Genomic DNA, 10,436 nt, shown 5'->3' with positions numbered 1-10,436 from the left:
ATCTCTCACTCCCAGCTGCCCATATGATTGTGCAATAGAGCTATTGCCTGGCACTTCTCCACCTAATGGGTGCCTTTACTCGCTCTCTGTACTGAAAGTGAGGCCATTAAAGATTCCCTAGTAGCCGGTATAATACATCCTTCTTCCTGTCTGTCTGAGATGGGGTTCTTCTTCGTGGTGAAAAATTATTGGTCGTTGTGTCCTTGCAGTGATTATCAGGGGTTAATTAATATCACATCCTTTGTAGGGAGCAACCATCTTTACAAAGTTGAACCTATTCAAGGCTTATCACCTCGTATTAAGGAGAAAGAGGAATGCAAGACTGCATTTATGTCATTTACAATATTTGATTATGCCTTTTGGTCTATCTAACTCGCCCGTGGTCTTTCAGGCATTTGTTAATGATACCCTCAGAGACATGGTCAACCAATTTGTATTTATCCTGATCTTCTCCCAGAACAAGTGCGACCATGCTCGACACATCAGGTGAGTGTTACAACGGTTACTTGCGAATCGGAATTTGCAAGTTTCATGCATGGTCAGTTCTGTTACTGGGGTCATCTGAATGTATCGTGGAAAGGTAAAAGCAGTTGCAGATTGGCCCACCCCAGAGAAACGTAAGACGAGTTCGCCCTTACATCTAATGTGATTGCGCAAGTAAGCATATTTTGGTGTTCTGTTCTGGGGGAGGGCTCTGGATCTGGAGTGAAGCTTGAACTCAGGATTCGGGGTATGGCCCGAACCCGGAGAACTCCCCCATCCCTGACGTGGGATAAAAACAGATTAGAGTGGGGAGTTGGGGTGGTGAAGGGATGTCGGAAAACGAACTCAGGACTGAGGTAGGTAGGATGTATGTATATGTAGTGTTTAGCCTGATAACCTAATGAGTTGCACCTGTGCCGAATTAGTTAATTATCTGATCCTGCTCCCTCCGAACCTTGTTAATAAATCATCATTTAGCGATTCCTGGGGTTCAGCAATTTTTACAGATGATTTATTCTGGATTCTGGTGCCCGTCAGTGGTGTGGGATGCATGGAAAGTCATATTGGCCTGCCTGGTGTAATCATATCATTCGCATCCAAGGCCTTTCAGTGGACTTAGTCTCTGACAGTGGTCCCCAAGTCGTATCTAGACAGAATTCTGTCAAAACTAGGGGGAAAATATGACGTTGCTTTTCGGGCTAAATCATAGCCTTTATTTAGCCCAAAAATAAGTTTTTTTTTGTCCATCCGATTTAAACCAAATTGAGCCCAAGATAGACTTCCGGTTCGGACCCCATACAGCCCTAAAAAAGTAGCTAGCCAAAAAAGTCTATATGATGTTGAGCATCTTGTCTGATACAAGTGGGGTCTGCCATTGTCATATTGATCTTAAGACACCCAGGCTGAGATTACCACAGGTTCCCATCACCTGGCTATGGTCAACATCCGGTGAACTGTACAAGGTTGAGCATTAGGCCAAACCAAAGATGGGTCTGTTAGTTGTGGGTGAAAGGACAAGATATGTAGACAAAACAAGTTAATTTTAGCCAAGAGTTTGCTTACACATGTAAAACATGATTCGACTGGTCGAGTTAACTGTTTTGTCAGTTATTTGGTGAATTCTTGGTGAATGATTTATTCATAAATTTCCATGACGTTTCTAAATCACTTAATTTACAAAAAACACTGTAACAAGCCAATGCGGCAATGAAAAATATGACGTTGCTTTTCTGGCTAAATCATAGCCTTGATTCAGCACAAAAATAATTTCCATCCAATTTAAACCAAATTGAGCCCAAGATAGACTTCCGGTTCGGACCCCATACAGCCATAAAAAAGACTTAAATAATTACAGATCACATTAGTGTGAATGATTATTTATTGATAAAAATGTGTGCTATGATGTGTATTAGAATAATGTCAGAACATGTGCGAACAAAGTAGGGTCTATTCTAAAAGTTTACTATTTTCCCAGTACACAAAGATACACCTAAACAACGTATTTTTTATGGTGATGTCACACCATAAAAATATGTACTCTCTAGAGGCAATACAAAAGTGTTTCAGACATCTTTTAATGACATCTTTTTAACCAAATTTTGATGAGAGGGACGCCTTGTTACGGATATCTTTTTAACGGTTAGGAAAAGACTTCTTTTTAATTTCACATTTTAACCAGATTTAGACATAGAGGGACGTTTTATTATGGATGTCTTTTCACCTTTCACTTTACAACCAAATCCTTACGTTGTTTAGACCAATGGTTCTCAAACTGGGGGCCGTGGCCCCATGGGGGGCCCTGAGATGATGCCAGGGGGGCCCGTTTTTTTATAAATAAATAATAATAAAAAAAATAATAATTTTAGCATAAATTCTGTGTAATTAAATCTCAGACAAAAAAGGCTACTTACCATTAGCACTACATTAAACAATTTTATATGTTGTGTTTAATTAAAATTTGAAGTTTTACAGTGTTTTATGTCATAAATATTCTTTGGGGGGCCACAAAAAGATGCACCGTATACAAGGGGGGCCTCATGCTGAAAAAATTTGAGAACCACTGGTTTAGACGTCTTTTCAGTAAGTCTTTGCTGGGTGGGTACGGTCTGTCACCTGTTAATTTCTGCTGTATGTTTTGTTCCTGTCATTCTTGTCTGCACGTGGACTGAGCAATTAATTGTGCTCAATTACTACACAAATCATTTAACTTTCGCTTGTTTCCCTTTCTCTTTACATGTTCTTATGCATCTCACCCAGGCTGTCAGTTGATCATTTTGTGATATAGTGCTTACGTATGATCTGTGCTTCCTACCATTGTGTTCAGATAATTACCTGTTTGCTTTCATTGTGCTCAGGACCCTATATGACGATAAGTTAGCAGCAAGACAGTCTGCTGTACTCAGATTTATTATTTGGCTATCCGCCTTCTCTTATTACAGCGTTCTCCCCAGTCAGTGGGATCAGCTGATACGTGTTCGGAGAACATAAGACTTTCATTTCTGAGTCTCTCACTCAGGCTCATTTTTCCTGTTCACCCTTTTGTTCCTTTGAAAGATTTTATAATAAACTTCATTCATTGTCATCACGGCCATTGAGTTCTGACACTTACTGCTTTCTTATGACAAATTAATTCACTGTTTTCTTCGCTGTATAAAAGCATCTACTAAATGCTTGAATGTAATGTAAATTTGAGTTCAAGACTGTGTTGGCATTTTCTTGCTGTAGAACTGGTTTTAACTGGTAAAGCATTTGGTTATGAGTTTAGTTCCCAAGGAACAAACATACTTATAAAATGTATGTCATAAACGTGCTGTAAGTCATTTAAAAGGCATCTAGAAAGATAAAAGTATATAAAATACTGTATAAATCTTTTGGTGACTGGTCAGGACAAAAATAGCCAGAACATTCCCGAGGGTACTCTAAGTTAAATGCTCAGACACAATCCTATAGCAGGACTCTTACCAGTGGAAGATTGAGTTTGTTTGAGAAACGCCTTTGTAATACCAAATTTATTTACAAAAGCTTGACATGACAGGGATCAAAGTGAGAAATACAGTAAACAGTGTACAGGCCTACGGTAACATACTGTAGCCTACTTCAATTCACCTTTCACCTAATGTCTTGAGTTCAAAAGTGTAACTTACATCAAAACTCTGTTTCTATAGCCAAGTAATGATTGCATTAGCAATAACTTCATTGTTTTACACTATATCCCATTAGCAGACCACTCCTCAGTTTGGCAATATCCTAGCGGAAATTGCCACACCTTCATTGTGTTAGAAAACCACAACGTAAACAACACAGTTAAGACCTGTTTTTCATTAACTTTGTTTATAGTAAGTTACATTTGCACAATGTCTGATTCATAATGTATTACACTTTATATTTAAAGTGATTGGGAGTGTGCCAAAAACGGAAACATCCTCTTTAAACAAAGAGGGGGGAGAGATAAAGAGTGAGACAGAGAGAGAGAGAGAGTGAGTGAGACAGAGAGAGAGAGAGTGAGTGAGAGAGAGAGAGAGAGAGAGAGAGAGAGAGAGAGAGAGAGAGTTTATCTATACTGATAATTAAATGTAATAGTGATTGACCATTGACCAAGTTTACATGCACCTCCCATTTCCTCGATTTCCCACGTAGGATCAATAAAGTAGCTGTCAATAAAGTATCCATCCATCCTTTATTTAGATTTCGATATAAGGATATAAACCTGAGTATTATTTTATTTACGTATTGCTCATATTCTAAATAAACCAATGCATTATTTGTTTGTTATAACTTCTTCTATTCCTGCTATTCTCTTGTGTAAATAATTAGGGTGCTTGCTTTTGACATTTATTTTAATTCAACTTTAACAGATGTGCACAGTAATTTGATCAATTTAATTTGACAACTGCACATAGCCTAATCAATTACAATGCGTTTCGGTGCTTTCATCTGTCTGCATATTGATTTATATTCATTTCTTTTTGTGCTTGCAAGAAGGAAACATAACAAGGGAAAAACATCCTGTGTCTCACTCCAAATTGCTTTTATTCAGACTTGCAGTGAATATACAAAATAACACATTTACATGTCATATGCCAAACCAGTATCACGAAATTACATACCTATAGACACGTAAATTTGTGAGTATTAAGCGTGACAATGACACGGTTTTCCGCCTTTTTGCATGAACATGTCACGCATTTCTGTTTATGTGTCACTGTCATTTGTTACACAACTGCTTTGTCCTATTTTTTTACCATTGTCACTTCGCTTCAGGGTTAGATTTACATAAAATGACATCCTTACCTAAACCCAACTCTAACCCTAACGCCAGGAGACAATGGTTTAAACAATCCTTCCTAAAATGCATTAAACTTTCGTTTACAAAGACGTGAAACTCACCGAGTGGTCAGGGGTGTTCACTGGTATGCTCACACAAAAATCGCTCCAAAAGACGCATTCCAACAGGTTTTATCGTAGTTTTTTCCAACTCCATTGACTTGTATTAGATGTCCTGTGAGGTACGGTATTACTCCGCGCCGGGAACTTTGTTTCTATTCTTGCAATTGGCAAAGGGGGATTAGCGCCACCACCTGGGCTGGAGTGTTTATTATTAAAGCTCTCAGCGGAAGAATGTACGGGTGTGAGGCGTTTGGAAAAATAGATCCACAAGTTAACAACGAATGCTAAAACAGCTGTTGAAAAGCATCTTTTGCAGCGATTTTTGTGTGAGCATATCAGTGAACACCCCTGACCACTCGGTGAGTTTCACGTCTTTGTAAACGAAAGTTTAATGCATTTTAGGAAGGATTGTTCCAGTGCACCATTAAACCCATTGTAGAGGTGTGAGGTGAAACACAAACACGCGAAAATTCTCAGGGCAGCCGCAAATGTCGAAATTTCAGTCAAAACCATTCTATTTCACCATAAACAATCTGAAATCAGGGCTTTAAGTCTAAAATACCTAACTTGTCTTTTAAAAATCATAAAATATAAAAAAATAAATCATGAAAAAAGGTATAAACCAATACTTAAAGTATTGGTAACGCAAACACCAAATCTAACCCTAAAATGAAGCGACAATGGTAAGAAAATAGGACAAAACAGTTGAGTAACAAATACGTGACAGTGACATGTAAACAGAAATGTGTGACATGTTCACACAAAAAGGCGGAAAATCGTGTCAGTGTCACGCTTAAAGGAACACGCCCACATTTTGGGAATTTAGCTTATGAACCGTATCCCCCAGAGTTAGATAAGTCCATACCAACCTTTCTCATCTCTGTGCGTGCTGTAACCGATGCAGCCCCCGCTAGCTTAGCACAAAGACTGGAAGTGAATGGCTCCAGCTAGCATACTGCTCCCAATAAGTGACAAAATAACGCAAACATTTTCCTATTTATGTGTTGTGATTTGTATAGTCACACTGTGTACAAATAACAAGGTCATATGAGACACACCCATCTTTTAAAAGTATATATACTGCGAGCAAATCCCTTCACCCAAGTAGCAGTGCTTCGCCTTCTGAGAATATAATTCCCAGTATGTATAGACCATTTCAAAAGATGTAAACAACACTGGTCCAGAAGCACTTCCTGTTTCAGTTTGTGACTGTTTTTTTTTTAATTTCACACATATATCATTATCTTTAAGATGTTTGTTTAACTTTTTGACTCAGTTCTATGTGTTCTTTTGGTTGTATTTTATCCCAACGTTTATCTAGTGTTAAAAAACTGAAACAGGAAGTGCTTCTGGACCAGTGTTGTTTACATCTTTTGAAATGGTCTATACGGTTAAAAAATGTCTGTGTCTCATATGACCTTGTTATTTGGGTACACGGTGTAACTATACAAATCACAACACATAAACAGGAAGTGTTTGCGTTATTTTCTCATTTATTGGGACGGTATGCTAGCTGGAGCCATTCACTTCCAGTCTTTGTGCTAAGCTAAGCTAAGTAAGATAAGTTAGATAAGTATGGACTTATCTAACTCTAAATTCCCAAAATCTGGGCGTGATCCTTTAAGACTCACAAATTTACGTGACTATAGGTACATCATTTCATGATACAGGGTTGCAACCCATAGCTGGAATATAATCAATTTCAGATATTAATCTGAATTGTTGATGTGCGTTTGTAAACATGTTTACTAGTGTCACAGTACTGTATGAACTGAGAATTTGAGGAGTGCTGCAGGTGCTGGTGTGAATATTAAAGTTGTATAACAAATCATTTATCAAATCTGCAGTCTTTCCACAGCACTGACAATGGGGAGAAGCGTCAAAAGCATCCTGGAAGCATGTCACGGCACAATCATTTAAACATGCACTTCAGGAATGAGATCAAACTGCTCAGCTGACAGCAGTGATCTGTCAGTGGCTACACACAATTGATAATAACACAATTGCACAATTTACCCTGTCAACCTGTGAAATTCCATTATCTATTAGCAACATAAGAGCTTACATGCATGAAAAGGAACACAGTTGATTAAAATGGTAAACATAATGGCTGTCACTAACCCAACACACTGTCAAAAATGTGTCCCCTTTGCACCTAAAGTGTTTATACTGTATGTATAAGTACCTCAAAGGGTACATATGGCTAAATAACAAAAGTTTCCAAATTAACTGAGACTTTTTGCTAATCTCATGTTAATCTTGAGTACCAATAGAGTAGTATTGCATCCTTCATATCTCCGAAGAGTCCGAATCACAAGCAAGCAACACACACAAAACATCATCATTTTTTTTCTTTTTTATTACCTGAGATGCAATATAACAAATCATCACTCAAATGAGATATGGATGTAAATAACTGCTTCAATATAATAAAAAAAACTTACAATAAAATTTACATTAATAACTGTAAAAAAGTCAATAGGACCATGTCAATGTTTGTGGAAGCTAGCCAAAAAAGTCTATATGATGTTGAGCATCTGGTCTGATACAAGTGGGGTCTGCCATTGTCATATTGATCTTAAGACACCCAGGCTGAGATTACCACAGGTTCCCATCACCTGGCTATGGTCAACATCCAGTGAACTGTACAAGGTTGAGCATTAGGCCAAACCAAAGATGGGTCTGTTAGTTGTGGGTGAAAGGACAAGATATGTAGACAAAACAAGTTAATATTAGCCAAGAGTTTGCTTACACATGTAAAACATGATTCGACTGGTCGAGTTACCTGTTTTGTCAGTTATTTGGTGAATGCCTGGTGAATGATTTATTCATAAATTTCCATGACGTTTCTAAATCACTTAATTTACAAAAAACACTGTAACAAGCCAATGCGGCAATTCCAACTTTACAGAGCTTCACACATGACCCATCTACAACAAAAATAGTCAGCAATTCTGCTTTTACATGTAGTAATGTGCCACAAGAATTCACATACACAATCTCCAAAGTACTTTTAACAGTACATTACTGCCATTTAAATGTGTGGAGGGTGTTAACTTTGAAAGAAACAAACATGCATCACCTTTAAAAACAGGATGTGTCTCTCATATCAAGCGGTCACATACTGTATGCACTCCATAAAATGCCTTCACTCCCAGCTAATACTCCTTTGCTGGTACAAATCTGAATGTTGCACCAACACAAATATATCAAAGGTGGAGGTGGTAAACATAACATTCCTTTTGTTTTATGACATGGGAGTATGACTTGAATCCCTACAGTAGCTGGTAGCAATCGTTTATTGTTTTTTTATTGCAGTATGTTGTGTTTCTGTAGCTTAACTGATGAAGCATTGCGTTAAAAAATGTGCAAAGGTCATGGTTTAAATTCACTTGGAACAAGTCGATTTGGATTTGGATAAAACCGTCTGTCAGATGTGTTACTGTAAATAAATGTGTTTGTGAATATTTGAGGCTCACCCCTGTGCTTTTGGTGGTGGGCATAAAAGTGATACTCCAGCCAAATATCAAAATTACCCCATCTAGCCTGGGTGCCAGCCGATCTTAGCCCTGCCCATAACATTTTGAGGACGGGAAGATCGGTCAGGGGTTTCTCCCTGCTGAAAAAACCAGCATACCAGCAAGACCAGCATATGTTGTGTTTTGGTGCTGGTTTGCTAGTGAACACCAGCTAAACCAGCATCAAACCAGCATTAGCACCAGCTAAACCAGCATCAAACCAGCATTAGCACCAGCTAAACCAGCATTAGCACCAGCATCCCATGCTGGTCATACCAGCATATGTTGTGTTTTGGTGCTGGTATGCTGGTGACCACCAGCTAAACCAGCATAGACCAGCATAATTCCCATGCTGGTCCATGCTGGTTTGATGCTGTTTTTTCAGCAGGGCTCCGTTGAGGAGCTACTGTACTTTGCGAAACCCAAAGCTGGTCGACCAATCAAATTGTCAGGGAGGGCTTTATACGATGATGGACAGATGATCAACAGTAACGTAATCAACCACGTCACCAAAGAGCGCGTGTGTTGAATCTATTTACAACAAAATGGCTGCCGGTGTAGGATTCAGATGTGTGGATTCTGACATTGAGTCTGTTCTAAAAGATATCGACAGAGCATTGATTTTAAAAGAGGAACAGAGAAACGCGATCAAGGCAATTGTTGATCGGAAAGATGTTTTTGCCGTCCATCCTACGGGATACGGCTAAAGATGATCGCACTTATGGAGGACCAAGTTAAAGAAGCAACTGAAATGGGTATCACGGCGATGCAACTTGGCGTGCACGACGAGATGGATATAATTAGCCCTCTCTGCCAGCTTCTTTTCGGAAGCCCGGAATCGTGACTGCTGAATAAGTGGAGGGACGTCATGCTAGGCTCTGATATTTTTCAAGCAAACGTAAAGGGTATCGTCGTGGATGAAGTTCACCTAATGTACAAATGGTAAGAGATAGTCTTACTGTATGACTTAGTAAATACTTAATGTTGTGATATAAATGAAATGTTGTAAACATAGTAGGTGTTGATGTACGTTCGCTAACTCAGACTTAGTATAATCACAATGTTAGTGTCATTGTAGCGAAACAACTAGCAGTTCGGTCAGGCTGGCAAGACGTCATTTCAACATACGTCACACACTCCGTTGCTCTGATTGGTCGTAGGTCTATCCAATTAAGTGCAAAAGCATTTTTCGGTTGAGACACACCTTATAATCATAGCCCAATGGAGCGGTATCAGACTCAAATTCTGACTAGAATAATTGAGTATGACAACGTCAGGCTACCATGATTCACTTTCCCCCCCAATCAATCTGAGATACATATGTCCATCATCTTTCAAACGAACACATTTGGAGTAATTTTAGTAAATGTCCTTGCTCTTCCAAGCTTATAATGGGAGAAAACAGGGATCAGGAAACAACCTCTGACTTTGAAACCTAAAAAAGTGCATGCATTGTTTACAGAGGTAATCTTACAGTTCTGGTAATGAAGCCATCTTGGACTCACAATTCACTCATGAGTTTTAGCAGGGTGAGCGTTGGTTGCTATGGATACCCGCAGTGACTCTTGAATCTCTTGAATCCAAGATGGCGTCATAACCGGAAGATAGTTTGGTAGTTGATAAAGTTTAAATTATGATAAAGTTTATATTTTTTTACAAAATGGCATTGTTTACCCGCAGAAGACCTAACCCCTTGGAGCCGTGTGGATTCTTCTGTTAAGGACGGATGCACTTTTTGGGGGCTTCAAAGTCAGAAGTCTGTTCCATGTTTTCTCCCATTAGACGCTCGGAAAGGAAGTACATTTAGTAAAATAACTCCAAATTTGTTCGACTAAAAGATGAAGGACATATGTATCTCGGATTGCTTGAGTAAATCATGGGGTCATTTTGATGTTGGGTTGGAGTTTCGCTTTAAAACCATCAGCAGGAGTTTACTCATCTTTTTTGTGTTTACAATTCATGTTGTCCTTGTGCAGGAAATAGCTAGAAAGTGATTCTGGACAAGTATATGTACGGTATTCTGAATATGTAGAAATAAATTAATATAAA

The sequence above is a fragment of the Paramisgurnus dabryanus genome, chromosome 18, assembly GCF_030506205.2.
Source record: "Paramisgurnus dabryanus chromosome 18, PD_genome_1.1, whole genome shotgun sequence".
Classification (NCBI taxonomy): domain Eukaryota; kingdom Metazoa; phylum Chordata; class Actinopteri; order Cypriniformes; family Cobitidae; genus Paramisgurnus; species Paramisgurnus dabryanus.
The sequence above is the reverse complement of the archived record's forward strand: the minus strand, read 5'-3'. Positions refer to the sequence as shown.